This window comes from Gouania willdenowi, chromosome 18 (genome assembly GCF_900634775.1).
Source record: "Gouania willdenowi chromosome 18, fGouWil2.1, whole genome shotgun sequence".
Taxonomy (NCBI): domain Eukaryota; kingdom Metazoa; phylum Chordata; class Actinopteri; order Blenniiformes; family Gobiesocidae; genus Gouania; species Gouania willdenowi.
The window spans coordinates 6,110,815-6,137,566 of NC_041061.1; the positions used below are offsets into that span (position 1 = coordinate 6,110,815).

Sequence of the window (26,752 nt, forward strand, 5' to 3'; positions counted from 1 at the left end):
CTAAAAAACAGTAACATTATAGTTACTATATAGCGAGTAATAGTTGCCTTACTTGGGTGCTTTCATGCTGGTTTAGTCCCGGATTTGGTTTGAACATAGACTGCAGAAAAGATGGACGGGACAAGTGAAGCTTTTTTTTTTTTTAGAGCTCCCCCTGCTGACTGGCTGCAGTATAGGTCATTAACCCCGCCTCAATGATAACAAATGGGATGTGGGTCAAACTGTAAAGTTAAGACTCGTCACATGCTGTGATCATTAGTTATTATTAGGGATGTAATGATTAATCGTAAGGCAGTTAAAAATCGATTCATAGGTATCACGGTTGATAACGATTTTCTGAAAATTGAATCGCAGTACTTTTTTTAACCAGCAGAGGAGCTATCCACAAGTGTAGGCAGCGGGCGGAGTCTGCTAATACTTTATTTCTGGCCACCTTCTACTCTTAAATATGTTAATAAATGATTCATTACCCCTTAAGCACCGAAAGAATATCTGTAATATTACTTGAATATCTGTAAAAGTCACGTTTTTTCTATTAGCTCTGTCTGCTAGCATAGCTTCTCTTCTTCACTGCAAGATATCTGCATGCCAACCGACCACTGTGTTACCAGCGCCCTCTGCTGGTCCAAACAAATATGACGTAAATCAGTGTAATCAGGTTTTTTTTTTTGTTTTTTTTTTTAAAGTCCAATTGTTAAGGCACAAAATACATTTTCAGTTGCACTTTTAAAAGAAAAAGAACTATTATGCAGTTTTACATTGTTTATTATAGAACCAGAATTTAAATTAATAGGCATCATTTTCATTTGTATTATTCCTTTATTTATTTCATTCCAGATTTATTTTTAGTTAAATTGCATTGTTTTGAATTGTTTATCAAGGAATTCTTTTGACAATGAAAAATAAAAGGAAAATAGTACAGTATTTTCTAGTTTTTTTCCCAAAAAAAAATTTGTCTACATTCCCATTTTGTAAAATAAATCGTGAGAGAATCGTATCGTGAACCTAGTATTGTGAATCGAATCGTATCGGGAGTTGAGTGAATCATTACATCCCTAGTTATTATCGCCCTACATTGTGTTCAAGTGCTCTTTTTAAAAAATAAGTTATTTGAGGATGGAAAATGGGATTTGACGTCATATATGATGATGAGTGACAGCCTCGGATCTTGCGTAGCTCTCTTTATGAATAACATAAGCAGTTACATTGTGAAGCAGAGCCGAGACTCCATTAAACTTTGCCGTTCAGTTTTTTGGTCTTTTTTAATCCACTAGTATTAGTACTGACCTTTATGATCTGATCATCTGAACAAGACGTTGGTAGAATTTCTAGCGGGAAAGACACTTAAGTTGGTGGCTGCGTACGTCATCAGGGAAGTATGTTAAATGGGTGAAGCGTTTTACCAGGGCTCCTCCCATCCGACGCTACCGTGCAGACTCAAATTTTCTAGATGGCAGCGCCCCATAAGCGTTGTATTTTGGCTTCAAGAACGTTGAGTGGGAACAGCTACAGTGCACGCCCACTGGGTCTGAATGGGTGGAGGACTAGGCTTTACATCGATCTGACTGGCCGATATTTTGCAATTTCTGCAATTATTGTGATCTGCTGTAATAATGACTTAATTCGCCAACCTGCAAAATGACATTGTTGTTATGAAAGCTTTTTGTAGGTGCTCCCATTGCATTAATTAATCCGTCTCATTTAAAGCGAAGAGTTCCACACCACCGACATGTTTGCTCTACGTGAGATGGCTCTATACTTGTAACATTTCACTTGCATCTATTGGTCAGAGCGTAGCACTGGGCCCAGTCTGCATCTGCTTTTAGCATCTGTGTGCACACATGACAGCGCGCATATGTGTCCAAAGGTATCCAACTTACTGTAAAAGTTTAGAAGAAGTTTAGAGGTGTCTTGATGCAACTTTTTCTCTACGGTTTTTGGCCAATATCCAATATGCCGATATTTTACAGTTCATTTGGCTGATTATCGATGTTTCTTTCTCTCACAACTAACTGCAGAGATCGTTGAGTTTTTGTAATGGAATTAAAAAACAGTATTATTCTGCAGACTCTGTCATGTTGGCCCTCTGACAAACACAGACATAAGACAAAGCTAAAACATGATGGAACATCAGTAATCATTTCTTGTGGAACATAAGAAAAATACTTAAACAAATGTTCTTTCAAAAACATGTCATATATGTTGCGGCAGTTTTGATGAATGAGACAGAGTCAAGTTTTAGGGTTGCTGGTTCGATGCGGACACAGGGTTTATTATGTCAAAGGTTTTTGGGCAACAGACTGGTCTGTGGGGGGCTGGCTAGGGTAATGTAATTTAAAAAGAAGGGACAGTTAGTTTAAACTAATGGTGGGAAAAGTGCCGAAAATGTCTTGAAAGTGGAAAAAATGTCCATAAAATGCAATGGAATTTGTTGGAGAAGTGGCAGAAATGGGAGTAATGTAGCAAAAAAGCATTAAAGCAAAAGTGATGATTCAAATATGGCAAATTTGGTGTCGTTGCAGAAAAATGGTAAAAACAAGCAAAAATGGGTTCAAATTGCAAAAAAATTAATGAATTTTAAAAAATTCATGAATTTTTTTAGTTTCTTGAAGGCATCATGCCATCCACTCCCAGTGTCTTGTGACCCCAAGGTTGAGAATCCCTGCACTAACCAACTATAGCTTCTCCTTCCACTCATATTTGTGGCTTATTTTTCTTCCCCACAATTAATGATCACTTCATCCATTAGTGGTGATAATAATCATAATGCTGATCACGACACGTCCTACCTTCAATAAACCAATTCAACCACAAACCACTAACGAGCTGAGGAGGAAATGGAGAAAAACCGAGCCATCAATCAATCAGAATTCTATCGGCACCAAACCGTCCACTCAGCACGGAGGCGTCATGCTTTATTGCGTAGCCGCAAAACAAACTAAAAGCAGTGAGTCATAATAGCAGCAGGGTGTTTAACAAGCTGTGGACAAACTCTACAGCTCATCACAGAGAGGATCAATAGATCTACCTTCTACTGTTGAATAATAAGCCCACACGGACTGTGCGGCGTACATAGCAAACACAGTAGCTCATTAAACCGTTGAACCGTCACAGTCTAGATCGTTACTCAATCTGTCAGTCACCAACCCAGCAAACACGTCCAAATAGAGCGACTGTTAAATTTTAAATCTAAATGGTAAATGTAAATATAAATGTAAAATAAAAATGTTGGATCTAAATGGTAAATATAAATGTTAAATATGAAATCGAAACATAAATGTTAAATATAAAAGTTAACTCTCAATGATAAATATGAATGTTGATTCTAAATGTTTAATATAAACGTTGAATCTAAATGTTAAATGATAAATGTAAAAGTAAATCTAAATGTTACATGTAAATCTGAATGCTAAATCTAAATATTAAATCTCAATGGTAAATATAAATGTAAATCTAAATGATGAATGTAAATGTTACATGTAAATCTAAATGTTAAATCAAAATCTAAATGTTAAATCAAAATCTAAATGTTAAATCAAAATGTAAATGCTAAATGTAAATGCTAAATGTTAAATGCAAATGTTAAATTGAAATCTAAATGTTAAGTCTAAATGTCACGGGTGAAACTAAATATTTAGCTATTAAGCAAAGTGCCAAAATAAAAGCTCATCCTAGTGAATTTGCATATTAGCTTAATATTTAGTTTCACCCGAGACATTTATATCTAGATTTAATATTTTACATTTAACATTGACATTATATTTTTACGAGAAAAAAAACATCAACTTTCACAAGTATTGCTGTAAATCTGGTCAAAAGTAACAATACTGTAAGTTTTTTTTGTTTTTTTTTGTTTTGCTAAATGTTGCAAAAAGTTACTGTTTATGTTAGCATGTACAACTTTACAATCGGTGCGCCATACGTAGAGGACCATAACCCCGATTTGGAGTTTGGTTGTAGATGTTGGAGTAGAGCGGGCCGAAAGTAAAGAAGCAGAAGAATTTCAGATCAAAACAATCAGAGAACCTGCTGCTGCCTCAAAACCCCTACGGAGCTCCCGGGAAGGAGATCATTAAGGCGACACTCCAGCAAATGAATACTGCTGCTGCCAAGCTGGAGGACGCATCACAGACTCTGTTTTTAAAGCCAAACGCTGACGTTCTTCCAAAAAAAACCATTGAGCAGATGTCTGCACACTTAGAGGCCGAATGAAAGTTTAAAAAAGCCGAAAGAGCTCCAGATATTCAACTACGGTGTTTGTGAGATACATTCTTAAATCTAAATTGGAGTTAAAGCTTCTGGCAATGATCATTTTTTATCAAATAAAGACATTATGTCGGCGTCATAGGTCAAAAAATCAAATCTAATCATTTGCTTGGAAAAAAAGGTGGAAAAGAACAATTTGTGCTTTAAAAACACACTTATTGACATTGATGGAAAATATTCTTGCATTGAATTGTGGGATGTGGAGTCCCGTTGACCAGTGGTTCTCAACCTTGGAGTCAGGACCCGATTTGGGGTCGCAAGACACTCGCAAAAAATTTCAAGAAACTATTTGAGCCCATGTTTGCTTATTTTTATGCTAATTCTGCAACTACTTCACTCTTTCTCACCATGTTTTTGCTGCTTTTAATGCATTTTTGCGACATTACTCCAATTTCTGCCACTTCTCCATCAAATTTCAAAACCTTTTTTGCAATTTTTTTTCACTTTCAAGACATTTTTTGCACTTATAAACCCTTTCCACGTGCAAGCGTATAAATATAGTGCTTTTATTTTGAAGGGGATTAGTTTCCAAACAGAATCTCGTGTAAATTCGTGGTTTATCTGTAAAGCAACATTTATTCAATATCTAATGGGGTGGGATGATACACTTGGTTTACAATACCATACGATGGGCAAGGGGTTCTCAACCTTGGAGACGGGACCCCATTTGTGGTTGCGATACACCGGAAGGGGGTCACCATATGCCTCCATGAAACTTGGAATCTTTTTTGAACAATTTGAGCTCATCTTTGCTTATTATTACCCTTTTTCTACAACTACACCAAACTTTTCATCATATTTGTGCTCCTTTTAATGCATTTTTGCGACATTACTCCCTTTTCTGTCACTTCTCCATCGCATTCAAGATATTTTCAGCACTTAAAAACCCTTTCCACTACTTTTTACACCTAATGTTGCCTATGTTGATCCATTATTGTTGCTTTTAACCTATTTTCACCATATTTCATGCTTATTTTTGCCAATTTAATCACATTCATGACTTGTCATGTCCATTATTTGCCAATTTAACTACTTTTAAGCCAATATAGACACAACCCTTTATTACCACATTTTCTGACCGTTTTTGGCCAACTTTCAACCACTTTCTGTGGTTTGTAAAGTCCAATTTCACCACCTTTTCCACCATTTTTGGTCACTTTTAACCCATTTTATTTCTGAATAAAACAAGGATTTACATCTTTAAGATGACTATATACTATGGCGCAAATGATACTAAACGTGCTGGATAACAGTGGATAATATTCAGATAAATAGATAAATAAATGTGGTTATCACAGATTCATAGAACAATGAACAATCACGAAACTGAATAACCTCCATGCAATAAATTCCATACGTTTAGTTTAGCACGTAGCTGCGGTGCTGACTGAGTAAAGTCTTCTTGTCTTCTTTGATGAATGTAAAAATTATTTGAAAAATCTGCAATTAGTGGCTGCTTCTTGTTGTGCTTTAAATACCATAAACCCATGAGTTTGTGCACACGATTCATTGAAGAGGGTGTTAAATCAGTAAGAAAATCCACCTGGTAAAAGCTTGTATCCGTGACAATTAGCTACTCCAGTTAATACTAAACACTCTTTTGTTAAGAAAAGAATAGGAATAATGCATGAACGGAGCCTCCATTCTTAGCTTTGCCCTGGAGCTAACGAATCGCTGATCATTCCCTTGTTTGCTGCAAATTTACATTTCAACTGTGTGTGTGTGTGTGTGTGTGTGCGTGTGTGTGCGTGTGTGTGTGTGTGTGTGTTGAGATTAAAATGAGCTGAGCAGCAGCTTTTGTATTTGCGGGTAAGAAACAAGTCCACATGAGGGAGGAGGGTGACCACAGCAGACACTAGAATGTAATGTAGTGTTGTATTTACTACTTCTACTTCTTTCAGCTCATGCCTAACTGGTAGCAACACACATTAGGATTGAATCAATCTGAAGAGATGTTTTATCTGTAGCAGGAAGATAAAAAAAAAAAAAAATCATCCATAAAACCATAGGTGGAGTTTGAGTTCTTGCCGGGGGGGAGGGGGCAAAAGAATAAAATAGAATAAGATATATTGACCTCAAGTCTCAAGATTCAACCGCAATGTGTGTAACATGAATGAACAAAAATGACGAGTAACATACTTGATCATGACGACAAAAATGTGCGTTGACGCGTCGTTTAATGTTGTAAATTCATGATAAAAACAGGCCGGCGGCCGCTTTCTGCTTAATTTTTGGTGCAGTAGCATACATGAACTGCTGGGTGCAGTGTCGCTCCACTATTCACATTGCGAAGAAAAATTGCGCAACAGAAGAAGAACCAACCTAAAGTCTCAAAAGTTTGGGACCATTTGAGGTAAAACAACAAATGAATTCATCATATATATTTGAAAGTGTCTATTTCTACGGTTGCCGTACAGACGGTGCTATTGATACAATTACCGAAGCACAAGTACGTAATGTATTAGGTTTAGGGTTAGGATTAAGTTTAGGGTTAGGTTTAGATTATGACCTAATATTGCAACAATTTTTAGGGTTAGGGTTAGAGTAAGGTTTGGTCTTAGTCACGTGACCTTAACTGACCAATGACTGACCTATCACGTGACCTAAACTGGCCAAATAGGAGTGCTGCGTATGGATAAAATGTCGGTATATTGATACGGCAACCGTACGGATAGCCACTGCCTATATATTTTGTACAGTCACTTTGTTTTTATGGCACTTAAAATATTTCTATATCATGTACATTATATTAAGAATTTTATTTTTTCAAATGAATTTGGGAAAAATGTAATGAAAACTTTTGACCACCAGAGGGCGGCAAAGCTAAGCTCCCCAAGGTCGGGTCAAACTTGTAGATATGTTTAAGGCTAACCTGCCCTCAGATACAGAAAGTAGAGTTTCTCTGTTTACACGGAGACGGAGAGGGAAGTTATGCACAGGGACATCACTTTTGAACCGTCTGTTACTATATGTGATTCTAATGGATGCTTTGTTATAGTCTCAGGCAAATTGCAGGATACTCCTGTGGTTCTGGCTTCGGTATACACTCCCACATGGGATGATGAAAAATTTATATCCAAATTTATTTCCTCTCTACCTAATCTATCAGACCTTCCCATCATTACTGCGGGTGATTTTAATTTGTTACAAGATACAACTCTTGATGGATCATCTACGAAACAGACCACCCTAACAAAATCAGCTGCTACTTTGAAATTCCATGCTGACCAATTGGGACTGGTGGACCCTTGGAGGACCAGGTTCCCTTCTAATAAGGAGTTCTCCTCCTTCTCTCATGTTCACTGTAGCTACTCGTGAATAGATTTTTTCCTGGTAGATAATAAGCTGTTTCACAATACTGTCGCCTGTGAATATCACAGTACAGTAATTTCCGATCATGCCCCTACATCAGTTGACATTTCTTTTTCCCCCTGCAGACCGGCTCACAAATTCTGGAAATTTAATTCACAGTTGCTTTTGGAAGCTAAATTCAAAGATTTTCTTACCAAAGCAACACATTTCGTCTTTGAAATTAATGATATGCCTGATATCAGCAGTGATATACTGTGGGACTCCTTCAAAGCTTATCTGCGTGGGCAGATTTTCTCATTTGTAACCCATTTTAAAAAATAACTCTCTAAATTAAAAGAATTATCAGATAAAATACACATTTTAGATGCTGAATATGCCACGAACCCTTCAGCTGCATTATATGAGGAAATGTTGCAGTTACAATCTCAACATGATTTTTTGTCTACCAGCAAAGTTGAGATTCAGCTTTTACAAACAAAGCAACGCTTCTATGAACAAGGTGACAAACCTGGCAAACTTTTGGCATACCAAGCCCGAGCCGCCAGTGCCTCTAGACATATACCCAAAATAGCGTCTCCGAATGGGTTAGTCACAATGGACCCCAGGGAAATATGTAATACCTTTTCTTGTTATTACTTGACACTTTACTCATCTGAGATCTCCTCTTGTATTTGGTCAGAGCCTAATTCTTCGGAATGTTTATCATACCCTCAAGTAGACAACAATGTATTTAATAATCTAGGTGCCCCCATAGCAGTTGCCGAGGTCCTAGAGGCTATCAGCTCTTTACAAAGCTTCAAATCTCCTGGCCCGGTCGGATACTCCACGGAATTTTTAAAAACTTTTTCCAACATGCTAGCTCCAATCCTGGTGAAGGTATTTAACGATACATTCACAAATGGGAGACTACCTTCTACATTCTCAGAAGCATCAATAACCTTATTGCTTAAGGACAAAGATCCCCTCCATTGTGGCAGTTACAGGCACATTTCCCTCCTTAATGTTGACTTTAAAATTGTATCCAAAATACTCGCCATTCACCTTCAGAAGGTCACTCCAACTCTAATGAACCCAGATCAGACTGGCTTAGTCTCTGTGCGACAGTCTTTTCATAATACTAGAAGGTTATTAAACATTACATGCTCCTCATCACAGACTGTAACCCGGCCGAAATAATTTTATCATTAGACACCGAGAAAGCATTTCACCGCGTGGAATGGGGCTACCTGTTCGTTATTTTACGCAAATTTGGTTTTAGCCCCAACTTCATATCATGGATTAAGCTTCTTTACACCTCTTCCGTGGCTAGTATTAATATTAATGGAATAAAATCAAAATAATTTTCTTTATCCCATGGCATCCGGCAGGAACGTCCTCTTTCTCCGTCCCTGTTTGCTCTTGCAGTCGAACCTTTAGCCCTATGGCTTTGCAATGAAAGGAAATTTGAAGGGATTTCTAGATTTGGTATCTCTCACAAATTATCTCTATACGCAGATGACCTACTGCTTTCTCTCGCCAACCCAACCTCATCCATCCCTGCTATCTTAGATATTTGAGAACAATTCAGAAGGTTATCTGGCTATAAAATTAACCTGCACAAAAGTGAGTATCTTCCAAAATATCTCCCCTGCAGAGAACCTCCCACCCTCCCTCTTTTCATTTAGAAAGGTGACCCAAGGATTAAAATACCTTTGCATTATTGTAACAAAATCACTCCGAATTGTTTGCTAAAAATTTTCTACCACTCGTCGAGCGTTGTAAATCGGATTTTGCTAGGTGGTCTACTATTCCTTTGTCTCTTCTTCCCTGTTTTCTTTATATCTTTGACCACGTCCTGGTATTCGTCCGCAAATCTTTTTTTACCACCCCTGATCAGTTGATTAACTAATTTTTATGGTGCAATAAAAGAGCTCGCGTAAAGAGGTCAACTCTTCAACTCCTTAAATCTCTTGGAGGTTTGGCCTTACCAGACCTTCGCCGATACTATTGGGCTAGCAATGTCAATAAAATCTTTTTCTGGAACATTAAGATTGCTCTCAATGAGCGTCCTCTATGGGCCGCATTGGAACTAGCCTCCACGCCTATCGCATTATGGTCAGTCGTTTGCTCACAGTTACCTCTACCAACCAAACGTGTAGCACAGAACACCGTTGTTTCTGAGACCTTAAAAATTTGGACTCAATTTAGGAAACATTTTGGTCTACATTCCTCATTGATATTAGCCCCAGTCTTTCGAAACCCTTTATTCCTTCCATCTTGTTCTGACCTTGCATTTGAATCCTGGTCAAACAAGGGTCTACAGACCCTTGAAGACCTCTATAATGATGGTATTTTCTCTTCATTCGCAGACTTGTCAAAAAAATTCACTCTCCCTCAATCTCATTTATTTAGTTTTTTCCAGATCCGGCACTTTTTGCAAAATCAATTCCCTCACTTTCCTAACTGCCCCCCTGAGACCTTGATGGATTCCCTTCTCTGTCTAAAAATAACACAAAAATCTTTTTTAGAATGAACCCGACCTCCCTGAATTCCCTGAGAGCTGTCTGGGATCGAGACCTCTAAATAACTATATCTGATGAACAATGGAGCCGTATCCTTAATCTCGTTCACACATCCTCAATATGCGCGAGGCACAAACTCCTACAGTGCAAGATCCTGCACAGGAGCCACTTCACTAATGCAAGGTTAGCTAAGAATTATCCAGATAGAGCGGACTCCTGTAACAGATGTAAACTCGGACCAGCTGATCACAAGCACATGTTTAGGTCGTGCCCCAAACTTTTTGAATTTTGGCGTGCCATTTTCGACACGTTGGGAACGGTCCTTGGCCGCACAGTGAACCTTGACCCCCTTGTCGCTCTTTTTGGATTGCTGCCATCACTTGGTTGGCCCAAAACCTCACAACATATTATTGCTTTCACTACCTTGCTTGCGAAGAGGCTCATCCTCCTCAAATGGACGCATGCATCCCCACCTACACATAATAGATGGATTCAGGAAATTTTCCGATGCGTGGGACTACCAATGTCCCGTGAGGTTCCTCAGGGATCTGTTCTTGGACCCCTTCTGTTTAGCCTTTATATGCTTCCTTTAGGACAGATTTTACACAACTATAAGGTTGATTATCAGAGCTACGCAGATGACACACAACTATATCTATCACTGAAACCCAGATGACTATGGTCCCATACAGGTGTTGTGTGACTGATTAGAAAAAGTAAACTGCTGGATGAGTGAGAAATTCCTTCAACTAAACCATGACAAGATGGAGGTTATTGTCTTTGGTAACAAGGAAAAGAGGACTGCTATCAGCAAGTATCTTGAGTCTCAAGCTCTTTAAAAGCTAAAGACCAAGTCAAAAACCTCGGTGTTCTGATTGACTCAGATCTTACATTCAGCATCAGATCAAATCTATCACAAAAACATCTTCTACCACCTAAAGAACATCTCCAGAGTGAAAGGTTTAATGACTCAGAAAGATCAGGAGAAACTGGTCCATGCTTTTATCTCCAGCAGACTGGACTATTGTAATGGTCTTCATCAAACATCTACAGCTGGTTCAGAACGCTGCAGCTCAGGTTTTAACCAGAACAAAGAGATCAGAACACATTAGTCCAGTTTTAAAGTCTTTACACTGGCTCCCAGTCAGACTTTAAAGTTCTGCTGCTGGTGTATAAATCTGTGAATGGGTTTGGTCCAGAATACATCAGTGAGATGTTAGTCAGGTATGAACCCAGCATTTTCCTTAGTAAGTTAAAGACACTGTTTTTCTCTGCTGCGTATGATTGAGAACGAGATTTTAGGTCATTTTGTTATTGTCTTTGTTGATGATTTTAAATGTTTTTGTTTGTTTGTTGCTGACTTTAATGATCTTATAGATTTTAAGCTGTTGAATGTTTTCTGTTGCACTTGTGGATCATGTAAAGCACAATGAGTTGCCCATACAAATACATGTGCCTTGACTTGTGTTGGATGTAAGTGTGTGTGTGTGTGTGTGTGTGTGTGTGTGTGTGTGTGGTGGATGTAAAAGTGTGTGTGTGTGTTGGATGTAAAAATGTGTGTGTGCGTGGTGGATGTAAAAGTGTGTGTGCGTGTGTGTGTGTGGTGGATGTAAAAGTGTGTGTGTGTGTGTGTGTGTGCGTGGTGGATGTAAAAGTGTGTGTGCGTGTGTGTGTGTGGTGGATGTAAAAGTGTGTGTGTGTGTGTGTGTGTGTGTGTGTGTGTGTGTGTGTGGGTGTGTGTGTGTGTGTGTGTGTGTGTGTGTGTGTGTGTGTGTGGTGGTTGGGGGGAGATGTGGGGGTAGATGACTGGGTGCGTGTCAGTGCGCATCCTCGCGTCACGGGGACAAAACGCGCGCATTGGCTGCAGCTACAGACGACCCGGTGCTACAACAGCTCCGGTAGAACGGAGAGCCGCTCCGAGTCTCCACCGACGGACGGACGGACGGACGGACGGACAGACTGCTACAGCTGAGGGACCGGTGGGCCACCGACGGACGGACGGGCACGAGGAGGACCCGCGGACAGCGTCCTAGTGTGGGCTCTGACATGACAAAGGTGTGTGTGTGTGTGTGTGTGTGTGTCCGCGGCATCCCGGTCCACGCGGTGTGTTCGTTGTCGGTTTGTGTGTCCGACAATAGGCTCACATCTCCGGGGTAGAGAAATGATGATGAATGAATGATTTCCACACATTAAAGACCATCACAATAAAATGATTGATTCAGCTTTAAATGATGTTTGACATGAAATATGTTTAATATGTTTGTGTTTCCTCTCAGTGCTGATTCACTGCACAGACACAATGAGTTGAACTGTTTATTTAGTAGAGATGGGACGATATACAAAGAGATACATAATACAATACGATATATTGAAAAGGAGGAAAAAATAGGCTTTTTGAAACATAACCATGATTTTATTTGACTTTAACTCTGGACATGACGTAACATCTGTGTGTAACGTTTTTAACTCTAGTAAATATAGTCAATAACTGTCTAATACCACCATGTTCCTTCATTTGTCATTTGCACATTTATTGTCTTTATTATGCCGTTGTTGTAGTTTTGTTTTGTTTTTATTTCTATTTTTTTCTAATTTGTGTGTGTGTCCCACAGTTGTTTTTGTACTATTGATCCCATGTTTGTATCTATTTTGTTCTATGTCTGCTATTCTGTTGTGTTGCTGCAATGTGTGAATTAACTTTAAAATAATGTCCATTATATTCTATTATATATAATATTACCTAAGAAATAAACAACAACATTTTCCTATTTAAAGTGAATAGAGCAAAATGGAACACATAAACATTCTAGTGAATTCTAGTCTAAAATTAAAATCAAACCATTTGTATAAGTTTAAAAAACAAACAAACTAAGATATGGACATGTTTTTTATATATATATATATATATTTTTTAAATGTTTTTACGTTTTTGTAATTTATTTTTTTCTTCTTTTCTAATTCAATATTACCATGGCTTGACTTGGGCATAGACTTTGTCTCCTGCAGTTATAAAGTTCTATATATGTTCGCTAGGTACAGATGTAGCAGATATTGATACTTCATGCTCTTACTATCGACGTTAGATCTTATTGTGACGTTTTAATATTGCTTAGTATTTAGCTTTAGCTTTCACTCTTTTCTCACTTGATTTGTTTTGACTTTCTACAACAAAATATCGTATCTGTCATCTATCTAAACCATTTTTATTTATGTATCTGAATAATATCCACTGTTATCCAGGATGCTTATTGTTATTTGTGCCATAATATATATCATTTTAAAGACGTAAATCCTTGTTTTAATCAGGAATAAAATGGGTCAAAAGTGAAAACCACAGATATTGGTAAAAAGGGTTCAGAAGTGTCAATATTGGCTTAAAAGTGGCAGAAATGGGAGGAACAGTTTGTGGAAAATGGCAAATAATGGGCATGGCAAATCGTAAATGTGGTTAAACTTGCAAAAATAAACATGAAATATGGTGAAAAGAGGGTAAAAGTGACAATAATGGGTCAACATATGCAACATTAGGTGGAAAAGTGGTGGAAAGGGTTAAAAAGTGTCGAAAATGTTTTGAAATTTAAAAAAAAAAGTTGCAGAAAATGCATTGAAATTTGATAGAGAAGTGTCAGAAATTGAAGTTATGTAGCAAAAATGCATTAAAAGGAGCAAAAATATGGCAATAAAAAGTGATGAAAATAGGTTCAAATATGTCATGTTTGGTGTAGTTGCAGGAAAAGGGTAAAAATAAAGAAAAATGGCTCTAAATGTTCAAAAAAAAAAAAAAGAAATTCTATCATAGGGTATCATGCGCCCCACCTCTAATAGAGACTGAATAAACATTGCTTTATAGATAAACCACCAATTGACGTTTCATTCTGTTCCCTAATTCACTTCAAAATAAAATCATTTTTTTTATACGCTTGTAATTGTAATGACCTACTTTTGGGTCTCGACCCCCGGTTTGGTTTATGCGAACCATCAGGCGCCTGAAACTGCTGCGTGTTCGGTTCAATACTTTCCACAACGCACAGAGGGGATTTATTTCCATCAGACAATGAAGCTGATGGAAAGAACATCAGTCACACACGTTCAACTGTAACATTATGATTATTCAATATGTATTTATTTTCAATGTGACGTCATGTTAGTTCTCATCTTATTGTTCAAATCTAGTTTTTATCCAATGTTTTGTGTCTTTCCTCATGTTTGTATCCAAACTCTGCTCATAATGAAGTGATTGACTTCCTAGGTCATAAATAAGAGGCTGTTTTTCATCCAAAAAATGCATGAAAATCTGATAAACGCTGCGTGTAATTTAGCACTAAGCTGTGAGCACATGTGTGATACTGTAAAGTAACCCACGTAGGGCTTTGGTTGGAGCTGAATGTCAAAGTAAAAGCCTTGACATGATTATTCATGTTTGTGTTTGAGGTGAACTGAGTCATCATTGGCATAAAGACGTTGACCGTACAAATCTTACAGACAGAATATAATAAAAACATTTAGAAAAGGCTTTTAAAAGATTAATTTTAATCCATTTATTACAATTTTGCAAAAAAAATATCTTCAAATGTAGTTATTATTTTCATCATCATAATCATTATTTTTTTTTACTATGACAATAATAATGTGAATTTCATTATAGAGTAATTAAAAAAAAATCTCTTTAAACAAGTTATTACTATTATAAATATAATATTGTAAATTATTTTTTAATGTAGCTATCATTATTCCTAATTTATGTAGTTATTATTTAGTATTGTAATGTTGGAAGAATATTTTGCAAATGCTCAGTTATTAAAACATTTAAAATAAATATTTGAATAAATACATTTTTATTTTTTCAAAATAAAATTATTTCAATATAATACAGTATATATTTTATCACGATTCCATTATTATTGTTATCCTTATAATTGTTTTTTAATCAAATATATATTTTTAATTTGATTTATTTAAACAATTTATTTTTAGTTATTATTATTTTCAACATTAGTAGCTATGATAATTCTTAATTTATGTAGTTATTATTGCTACTGTTTCGTATTGTAATGTTGGAAGAATATTTAAAAAAATGCTCAATGTTTAAAACATGAAAAAAATAGTTATTTTTTAATAAAATTATTTTAATGTTATTTTGATCACATTAGCATTAATATTGTTTTTCTTATAATGATTATTTTTTTTATTTAAAAACGTTTTTTATTTAATTAAACAATTTATCTTTAATTGTAGTTATTATTTTTATTTACATTAAAAGGACTTTTATAATGCAGACAGAATTATGCATAACAATCAGATAACCTGAACATATGTTTTTTACCTGTGAATAATTTTCATTAAAGTGAGGGACTTTAGTGTGAGTAAATATCTTCACAGAAAGAGGAACAGATAACCAATGAGCTGCTCTGAATGTGAGGTTAGGTGTGGTTCTCATGGTCAGAGGAACAGCAACAATAATCGTCATCATCATGATCATCATCATGCCACTCATTTTTCTAATGAATGACTGTGTAAAATGTACAGTCATGGAGGTGTGGTGATGGAACACCCAAATGCAGAAGCAAAACTCATAAATCCAGTTCATATAACAGGTACAACAGGAAGAAGATGATGATCCATGCCAACACAAAACCCGATGTAACTTAACCTGGCGGTTGGAACGGCAATGAACCAGTAAATGTTCTGTGTTGGAACGCAAGCAGGAATACATGAAAGCACAGAAAGACACAAGAACTAACAAAGATCAAAGACGACTAAAGACGATCAAAGACGACTAAAGACGATCAAAGACGACTAAAAGCTACAGATAGAAAGGGATGTCCCGAGATTAGGGATGTAACGATTCACTCAACTCCCGATACGATTCGATTCACGATACTGGGTTCACGATACGATTCTCTCACGATTTATTTTACAAAATACAAACACAAACATACTTTTATTATATATTTGGTCGTGTGGAATGATAGAAAATGCTCGATTATGCTTTGAGCGTTCAAAAATAGAAACACATTTTTTCTACTCACTTAAAGAACTTGATTATTACTGTTATTAAATACGTGATTTGTTCATTTTGTTGTTTTTTTGTTCGTTTTCAAGAAGGATAGTCATAATTTTTAACTTCTTCATTAAAGGTTACTCTTTTTTTTACCCTTTTTGTTGAAATTTTTTTGGGGGACCCTAAAGATTTTTGGAATTTTTCAAAGAGGGACGCAAAAGAAAGAGTTTCAGGACCACTTCCCCAATCGAACTTCTGGTACATGCTTGTTTTATTCAGTATCTCTTGGATGTATAAATCGGCCAAAACCACACGATTTTGTGTGATTTGATATTTAGATTTAGATTTAATATTTAACATTTAGATTTAGATTTCATATTTAGATTTAGATTTTAGATTTAACATTTAGATTTCATATTTAACAGGATCACAATTACAAATATTGCTGTAAATCTGGTCAAAATGAACATAAACATTTTTCAAATACCTTTTTTAAACGTGTTGTAAAAAGTTGCTGTTTATTTTAGCATGTGCAACTTTACAATCGGGCCCCATGCCATCTGTTTGCTACGCTGTAGACATTAGGCTTTTTGTTTAATGGTGAAAAATATTGTGTAAATGTGATATTCTCCTACAATATGTTGGTAAGGGTTTAGACATGTCATATAGTGTAGCTATTTCCATTTTAGGGGGGGAAGTCCGTCATATCATGAGATTTCGTAGGGAGATTTTGAAATTCCTGTCCCATTTTGGCCACCAGTTTATGTTCAAAAATTGCGTGTAAACACGTGATTATGTTCCAAACATGCATGTGAAAGAATATTCCAGGGACAACGCAATAACCGTCCAGCCTTGAAGAAAACGTGGCAAGGTATTACTCAAGCTGGTACCATATGTGTGGGATTTCGTAGCGAGATTTTGCGCGAGATTAAACATTTCTGTCCCAATTTTGTTAAGAAAGTGCGCGTAAATGCGTGATTATGTCCCAAAACATGCATGTGAAAGTGTATTCCAAGGAGAACGCAACAACCGTTCAGTCTTGAGGAAAACGTTGCAAGGGATTACTCAAGCTAGTACCATGTTGTGTGTGGGATTTCGAAGCGAGAATTCAAATTTCTCACCAGTTTACGGTCAACAATTGCGCGTCAATGCGTGATTATGTCCCAAAACATACGTTCTCCTTGAAATATGCTTTCACATGCAACAACTACCCTTTAGTCTTGAAGTTTTGTGTGGGATTTCGTAGTAAGATTTTGCTCAAGATTTAAAGTTTCTGTCCCAATTTGCCCACCAATTTACTGTAAATTGTACATAAATGCGTGATTATTTCCCATGACAAAAACATGGCAAGGAATTATTCGAGCTAGTACTACGTTGTGGGGGATTTCGTAGCGAGATTTTAAATTTGTGTCCCTTTAACCACCAGTTTACGGTCAAAAATAGCACGTAATTGCATGATTATGTCCCAAAACATGCATGTGAAAGTTAATTCCAGGCAACAACCGTCCAGTCTTGAGGAAAACATGGCAAGGAATTACTGGAGCTAGTACCATGTTGTGTGTGGGATTTTGTAGCGAGATTTAAAGTTTCTGTCCCAATTTGGCCACCAATACGGTCAGAAATTTGCCAGAAAATGCGTGATTATGTCCCATGACGAAGACGTGGCAAGGAATTACTCGAGCTAGTACATGTTGTGTGGGATTTTGTAGCGAGATTTGAATTTTCTCTCCCTTTGACCACCAGCTTAGGGTCAAAAACTGCAGAATTATGCATAACAATCAGATAACCTGAACATATGTTTTTTACCTGTGAATAATTTTCATTAAAGTGAGGGACTTTAGTGTGAGTAAATATCTTCACAGAAAGAGGAACAGATAACAATGAGCTGCTCTGAATGTGAGGTTAGGTGTGGTTCTCATGGTCAGAGGAACAGCCACAATAATCGTCATCATCATGATCATCATCATGCCACTCCTTTTTCTAATGAATGACTGTGTAAAATGTACAGTCATGGAGGTGTGGTGATGGAACACCCAAATGCAGAAGCAAAACTCATAAATCCAGTTCATATAACAGGTACAACAGGAAGAAGATGATGATCCATGCCAACACAAAACCTGATGTAACTTAACCTGGCGGATGGAACGGCAATGAACCAGTAAATGTTCTGTGTTGGAACGCAAGCAGGAATACATGAAAGCACAGAAAGACACAAGAACTAACAACGATCAAAGACGACTAAAGACGATCAAAGACGACTAAAAGCTACAGATAGAAAGGGATGTCCCGAGATTAGGGATGTAACGATTCACTCAACTTCCGATACGATTCGATTCACGATACTGGGTTCACGATACGATTCTCTCACGATTTATTTTACAAAATGGGACTGTAGAAAAATGATGACTGAAAAATATTCCATTATTTTTTGGGGGAAAATAATATAAAATACTGTACTATTTTTATTTTATTTTTCATTGTCTAAAGAATCCCTTGATAAACTATTCAAAACAATGCAATTTAACAAAAAATAAATCTTGAATGAAATAAATAAAGGAAAAATACAAATGAAGAAGAAGCCTATTAATTTAAATTCTGGTTCTATAGTAAACACTGCAAAACTACATAATAGTTCCTTTTCTTTTTAGAAGTGCAACTGAAAATATATTTTGTGCCTTAACAATTGGAAAAAAATGTAATTTCACTGTATTTAGGTCAGATATTTGTTTGGACCAGCAGAGGGCGCTGGTAACCCAGTGGTCGGTTGGCCTGCAGATATCTTGCAGTGAAGAAGAGATGCTATGCTAGCAGACAGAGCTAATAGAGAAATGTGACCTTTTACAGATATTCACGCAATATTACAGATATTTTTTGGTGCTAAAGGAGTATGGTATCATTTATGAACATGTTTAAAATTAGAAGGCGGCCAGAAAGAAAGTATTAGCAGATTCCGCACGTCACCAACACTTCTGGATAGCGCCCCCTGCTGGTTAAAAAAAGTAATGCGATTCAATTTTCACAGTATCGATGTGAATCGTGATACCTATGAATCGATTTTTAACTGCCTTACGATTAATCGTTACATCCCTACCCGATATGACATCATATGACACATATCAGGATAGATATGTCCCGATATGACTTTTTCACTTCCAGTATGATATTGCAGCCTTTCGTATCGGCCGATGTTGAGCCGAATCGGCACCAATCAAACATACTTTTATTATATATTTGGTCGTGTGGAATGTTAGAAAATGCTCGATTATGCTTTGAGCGTTAAAAAATAGAAACTTATTTTTTCTACTCACTTAAAGAACTTGATTATTACTGTTATTAAATACGTGATTTGTTCATTTTGTTGTTTTTTTGTTCGTTTTCAAGAAGGATAGTCATAATTTTTAACTTCTTCATTAAAGGTTACTCTATTTTTAACCCTTTTTGTTGAAATTTTTTTGGGGGACCCTAAAGATTTTTGGAATTTTTCAAAGAGGGACGCAAAAGGAAGAGTTTCAGGACCACTTCCCCAATCGAACTTCTGGTACATGCTTGTTTTATTCAATATCTCTTGGATGTATAAATTGGCCAAAACCACACGATTTTGTGTGATTTGATATTTAGATTTAGATTTAATATTTAACATTTAGATTTAGATTTCATATTTAGATTTAGATTTTAGATTTAACATTTAGATTTCATATTTAACAGGATCACAATTACAAATATTGCTGTAAATCTGGTCAAAATGAACATAAACATTTTTCAAATACCTTTTTTAAACGTGTTGTAAAAAGTTGCTGTTTATTTTAGCATGTGCAACTTTACAATCGGGCCCCATACCATCTGTTTGCTACGCTGTAGACATTAGGCTTTTTGTTTAATGGTGAAAAATATTGTGTAAATGTGATATTCTCCTACAATATGTTGGTAAGGGTTTAGACGTGTCATATAGTGTAGCTATTTCCATTTTAGGGGGGGAAGTCCGTCATATCATGAGATTTCGTAGGGAGATTTTGAAATTCCTGTCCCATTTTGGCCACCAGTTTATGTTCAAAAATTGCGTGTAAACACGTGATTATGTTCCAAACATGCATGTGAAAGAATATTCCAGGGACAACGCAATAACCGTCCAGCCTTGAAGAAAACGTGGCAAGGTATTACTCAAGCTGGTACCATATGTGTGGGATTTCGTAGCGAGATTTTGCGCGAGATTAAACATTTCTGTCCCAATTTTGTTAAGAAAGTGCGCGTAAATGCGTGATTATGTCCCAAAACATGCATGTGAAAGTATATTCCAAGGAGAACGCAACAACCGTTCAGTCTTGAGGAAAACGTTGCAAGGGATTACTCAAGCTAGTACCATGTTGTGTGTGGGATTTCGTAGCGAGAATTCAAATTTCTCACCAGTTTACGGTCAACAATTGCGCGTCAATGCGTGATTATGTCCCAAAACATACGTTCTCCTTGAAATATGCTTTCACATGCAACAACTACCCTTTAGTCTTGAAGTTTTGTGTGGGATTTCGTAGCAAGATTTTGCTCAAGATTTAAAGTTTCTGTCCCAATTTGCCCACCAATTTACTGTAAATTGTACATAAATGCGTGATTATTTCCCATGACAAAAACATGGCAAGGAATTATTCGAGCTAGTACTACGTTGTGGGGGATTTCGTAGCGAGATTTTAAATTTGTGTCCCTTTAACCACCAGTTTACGGTCAAAAATAGCACGTAATTGCATGATTATGTCCCAAACATGCATGTGAAAGTTAATTCCAGGCAACAACCGTCCAGTCTTGAGGAAAACATGGCAAGGAATTACTGGAGCTAGTACCATGTTGTGTGTGGGATTTTGGAGCGAGATTTAAAGTTTCTGTCCCAATTTGGCCACCAATACGGTCAGAAATTTGCTAGAATATCTTGTGCAAAATCGTCGCGAGATTTTGCACAAGATTGGAAATGTCTGTCCCAATTTGACCACCAGTTTAAGGTAAAAAATTCCACGTAATTGCGTGATTATGTTCCAAAACATGCATGCGAAAGTTAATTCCAGGGAGAACACAACAACCGTCCAGTCTTGAGGAAAACGTGGCAAGGAATTGCTGGAGCTAGAACCATATTGTGTTCATTTCCAAGTCACCTTCTCCCATTATCTGTATTCCATCCGTCTCCACTCTTTTCTATCATTTCTCCTCCTCTGCTCTCCTCGTTCTGTCTCTTTTCCTTTGAGCCTTCAGGATGTAGGTTACCCAAAGCAGTGAAGGTGACTCCATAAACACTTCCACCAACACGCTGCAAAAACCTTCCTCCTATCGTTCCCGATCGCGTCCTTTCCCAAAGCATAGGAGCGAGTGATGAATGCGCTGTGGGCTGGTGAAACGACGACGATGCAAATAACAATAGACATGGAGGTCAGGACAGTAAACAGACTCTTGGAAGCAGCCGCCAAGTCTGTCAAAAAGGAAGAGAGGAAGATGAAGTGCAGCGGGTGGACGGGACCCTCAATCCTCACCTCTGGAGTCGGTTTAGGCCGAGGACGCCTTTTACAGAGCGAGGGCTTTATTTACGCAGCATCAGGCGGTGATTTACGGCTCTTTGGATGCTGCTGCTAATGCTGCTGCTGCAGAGTCCCTGAACGCGGCAGGTTTCAGGCCCCGAGCCAAAGGGGGGGAAGTGTTTACTGCTCAGGGAGCGACAACGGGCGAGTCCTCCCTTCGCCCTCATCACAGAATACCAGAGCAGCTCTGTGAAGAGTGAGTGCAAGGGTCAGCGGTCGCTCCAAATTGTCTTTGAGCAATCAAAGTTTGGACTTTTATTCACATTTTTAAAATCAAAATAGAATCTCAAATATTTGTGTGGTTCCAGCCCACTTTAGTGATAAAACATAAACCGTCAAAATAATCAGCAGCAGCTGAACGAAACAAAAGGAAAGAACAAATAAGACATGAACTGAAAGCCCAAATAATTCATTGTTTATTGTGAAATTGTTAATTTGTATGGAAACAAAACTTTGCTTACTACAATTTTAAGAAAAAGCTCATATTAAGATCATTCAAGATTCTGGAATTAATGTTTTTTGTGAGATTTGGTCACATAGATGGGTCAAACTTTTATTCTATCTTTTATTTTCTATATTGTGATTATTTCTACATAACACACAACAAACTGTGGTGCTCTGATTGGAGAAGTTTGGCCTTCAGGTTTCAAAATAAAAGCCTGTATTGGACGTCTAGACCAGTGGTTCTCAAACGTTTTTGGCTTGAGTACCCCCTCTTTCTTATTTTTCAATCAAGTACCCCCTTTCAACATTTAGCTTAGGAAACTATTTAAAAGAAACTATCGAGCATAATGATAAAATGAAGTAGTAAAACATTTTAAATAATCTCATGTTGTAAATAAGTGTAAAAAAACTGTATTTATTGCAGTCGTTCCCAACCTTTTTTGGATCGTGACCCCATTTTAATATCTAGAATTTTTGGTGACTCCAAAGACATTTTTTTTTCTACATTTAGTTTTTGACCATGTTCGAGCTCAGATTTAAAAAAATCATTTGTTTCCAGCATTTTTGTTTAAATAGATTTATATTTTACAAAGTGAACGTATAGAAATACAGCTGTTTTACATTGTGTGTGTTGTTTTGATTTAAAAAAAAAAAAAAAAAAAAGAATAATAATTAAAAATCATTCAAATTTTTTTTTTTTTTAATTTTTCAGAAATTTCAGGCGACCCCACGAGGTGGCTCCTGGGGCTCAAAATGGCGATATACGACATAAATCACAATATTTTTTAATTCAAATGAAGTTTTACCAGAAAGACAATTCTGTGTTAAATTTGCTAATGAAAAATTCCACACAGGCTCATTTATATCACTGTGCAATAAGTGGCACTTTTGGCTTTTTCTCATATTAGGGACAAAGTGTGAGTGAGTTCTGTAGTGTGACTTATTTAGGGGAAGGTCTGTGTTAGGAAGCACTATATATTTTATTAGCTCTAAAATATAAATATATCGATATGGGCGATATTGTCATTTTCTATATTGCCAAAATAGAATACTCAATATATCTTAAATCTCGACATATTGCCCAGACCTATTCCATTTAAAAGTTTGCCAAATTCCCTTTTCTGTTTTGTTCCCGCTTCATCAACTTTCCCTGATCAGATGCTTTTAAACTTCGTGCAATACACGCTTTATAACGTTAATGGAGTTGCCTATTTATTTTGTATATATCTGCTGTATTTGCACTAAATGTGATGACAATTAGGTGTGAGATTATAGGTCACATTACGGTGTATGTAAATACATGATATTGTCCCAAAAGTTGCATGTGAAGGTATATTTCAAGTTATATTGTAATTAAAGCTTGACTTTGTTTATTAATTTAAAAATTATATCAATTTAATAACTTTGCGTCACGTCCGGTTTTCTTGTTTGTTTTCTTTGATCGCAGACATTGAAAATTTCTACCCTTCATTCATCACTGAATTATTCCATAACAAGATGGAGCTATTAAAGATAATCTAAGCTGAGTTTGAAAAGCCTGATTGTGGCAAAAACAAGCAACAGACGGTTCAAATAGTCAATCAGATCATCAGAAAACACTGATTAGGAGAAAAGCCACAGTTCAGTGTGTGTGTGTGTGTGCGTCAAAGTGTGTTAATGCTGAGAATTAATCGGACACACGAGGCAGACCCGTAGACCTCAGACATGTCCCGCGTCCTGGCAGCTCTGTCAGGTCCAGCTGCTCTGAGAGGGAAACGAAGACGCTCTGACCATCTGTGCTCATGTCTGACTCGCTTCTCTCTGCTCAGAGCTCTGTGCTGCTCCCTCCGCCTCCTCCTCCTCCTCCTTCTCCTCCTCTTCCTCCTCCTCCTCCTCCTCCTCTTCCTCCTCTCATTTCAATCAGCGCACTGATTGTTCCGACTCTGATTTGGGAACAAAATGTGCACGGTTTACATAGTCTATGATCATTATGTGGTACACTCCTTAATCTAAAAATGATGTTCCACTTGTTTCTTTTCCTACTTTAAAGCCACCACTGGTGTAATCTAGTTGTGTCTAGACCAGGGGTCACCAACCTTTACTACCGAATAATCCGAAGGGTTACCAGTTTGATATACATCGCTTAAATACTACATTTTTACGGTTTCACCTTAATTAAAGGTTAAAATAATAAGGTAAAGTAGCAGTAACTTAAAAAGGTAGGAAACGTTTCAACACTTTTTCTTTTCTTAATTCATTAAATTGTTTCATTTCATTTCATTTTTGTGGCCATACCAGCTTGTCATTGCCCGACCCCCTAAGCAGGTCTGGGCCTGGTTAATAGTTGGATGGGAAAACACTGAGAATTCCAGATGCCATTATGGGGTAGCCGTCACCCCAGTGGTATCTGCCATTGTGTCCTTGGGCAAGACACTTCACCCACATTGCCTAGTATGAATGTAGTGTATGAGTGAGTGTTGGTGGTGGTCAGAAGGACGGATGGCCCACTATGGCAGCCTCGATTCCATCAGTCTGCCCCAGGGCAGCTGTGGCTACAATAGTAGCTTACTACCACTAAGTGTGGAGTGAAAGAATCATCCCCTTTGAGTGTCCAAAAAAGCACTATATAGAATTGATAAATTATTACTATTATTACTGATTTTAATTACATTTCATAGGAAACTTTTATGTTTCTATTTTACGAGACATTTAACAACTTTTTAACTAATCGTAAAACATGGAAAATTTGCACTATTTAACTATTTTTTTAATACAAAAACCTCCACAGCAGTATGTAACTCTACTCAGGCTCTGACTACATCTGTCACATGTATTTACAGTATATTTGTGAGGTTGAATCCTGACAAGTAAATCAGATTGTGGATAAAGCTCAAACAGGCTTGAGGTCGATGCGGGATACCTGATGCCCACGAGCACCATGTTGATGCCCACTGCTCTAGACAAAAAGTGGATTTAAGAGTAAAAAATCCAATATCATGCATTTACATGCAATTTTCCACCGTGAAACAGATGCTAAAATGTGACGTGAAATCTCGCACCAAATCTTGCGTGATTTTGCCGTCGCATTCGGTGCAAATACAGCAAATAAATGACAACGGTCAACTACATTAAACGTATTAAGCTTGTTTTTTCACGATTTTGGGAAGTTTAATCTAGTGCTACGAAATCTCACAATAAGAAATCTTGCGCTACGAAATCTTACCTCAAGAAATCTAGCACAAATAAATCTCGCACTACGAAATCTCACGATAAGAAATCTAGCGCTCCAAAAATCGCACACCAAGTCTTGTATTCTGTAAAAATATAGCACATCTATACAAAATAAACAAGGATCAACTACATTAAACCTATTAAGTGTGTTTTTTCATGATTTTGAGAAATCATTAAAAGCCTGTAATGACGTCTGACTAGGGAAAGTTGATGAAACGAAAACAAAGCACAAAAGGGAAATGGGTAAACTCTGAAATGGAATTGTAGATATGCTTTGGGTTTACTTACTTCAGTGGGAACTAAAACACGTTATTAACAAGAACATTTACCATTACTATATATCAGAAGTCTCCAACCACCAATGCAAAGACATACAATATTGGAATCAATCCACAGGATAGTTTCTTGAGACGTCCATAATTTGAAACCTGAAGTGCAATAAGGCTTCTTTGTTGCTTCCTAAAGCTCCAAACGTGTCAAATCAGAGCACTCTTGCTATGTGTGATGTAGAAATAATCACAATATAGAAAACTGAAGATAGAATAAAAGTTTGACCCATTTGTGACCAAATCTTTTTTTTTGTGTTGCTGGGTCATGCTCTTATTTTGGCAGGGTTATATCCGCTGCCGGTTTTGTTGGTGTCGAGAGATGAAGACAGATGGATGTGAGATTTTCACGGGGTTTGGGCCGGACTCCAGGGAACGTTCCCATTTCTCTCTGGATGTCTGCTGGGCTGAATCCAGCAGTCGTGGATTAAAACGATCCAGGCAGAAAGATTATGAACCACAAAGTCTTCTATCTGGACGGCCCGGCTGTTCCACTGGAGCCTGAAATGCATTATTTATCAGTGATACTGACAGCATCTCCGTTTGGTTTGTTGTTGTTATTCTCAGACAAACTTTGGAGTCAAATCTTTGAGCTGTGACCTCCTCAGGGAGGAACTTTGCTCTTTAGATTTCTGAAAAGTTGCTGTAAACAAAGGCTTTTAACTTTGAAGAGTACAGCACCAAAATTAATCAGTACAGATGAAGCAAGACAAATACTTTAAATGTTTTATTTAGAAATATGGAGATGTTGTTTTGGGGTAATATTAAACATTAGCTGAGTTTCATCCTGGAAATGATAAGCTACGTTTTAGATGAAGCACTAATGAATATTTATCCTGTTTTTACCAACAGTTTATAAGGAAATTTATATTTTTTGCCATCCATTACTTTGACAAATTGAGAATACACAACTACAGAAAACTAACGAAGACTATAGAATGAATTATGCGCCAAGGAATATATACACTTACCTACAGATTTTAGGAGAACATCACACATTTCCCCATATTTCTCTGCATTAAAAGTCTGGTTAAATGTGTTTAGAAGAAATGTACAGAAAAATGACCCAAATCAAGTTGAATTGAATCTCGTTTGACGAAATCTCACGCTATGAAATCTAGCGCTCGAACTCTCACGCCA

The 26,752-nt window shown here is 37.0% G+C and overlaps 1 protein-coding gene across 1 annotated transcript in view; it reads left to right on the top strand.

Annotated features, from left to right (window-relative positions):
• The first annotated feature begins 11,852 nt into the window (after positions 1–11,852).
• The window catches only part of gal3st3 (galactose-3-O-sulfotransferase 3), a 45,047-nt gene continuing 30,147 nt past the window's right edge, over positions 11,853–26,752 (top strand). The window contains exon 1 of the mRNA XM_028474292.1: positions 11,853–12,134. The gene's annotated coding sequence lies outside the window, so the exon portion shown is untranslated. The remainder of the gene's footprint in view (positions 12,135–26,752) is intronic.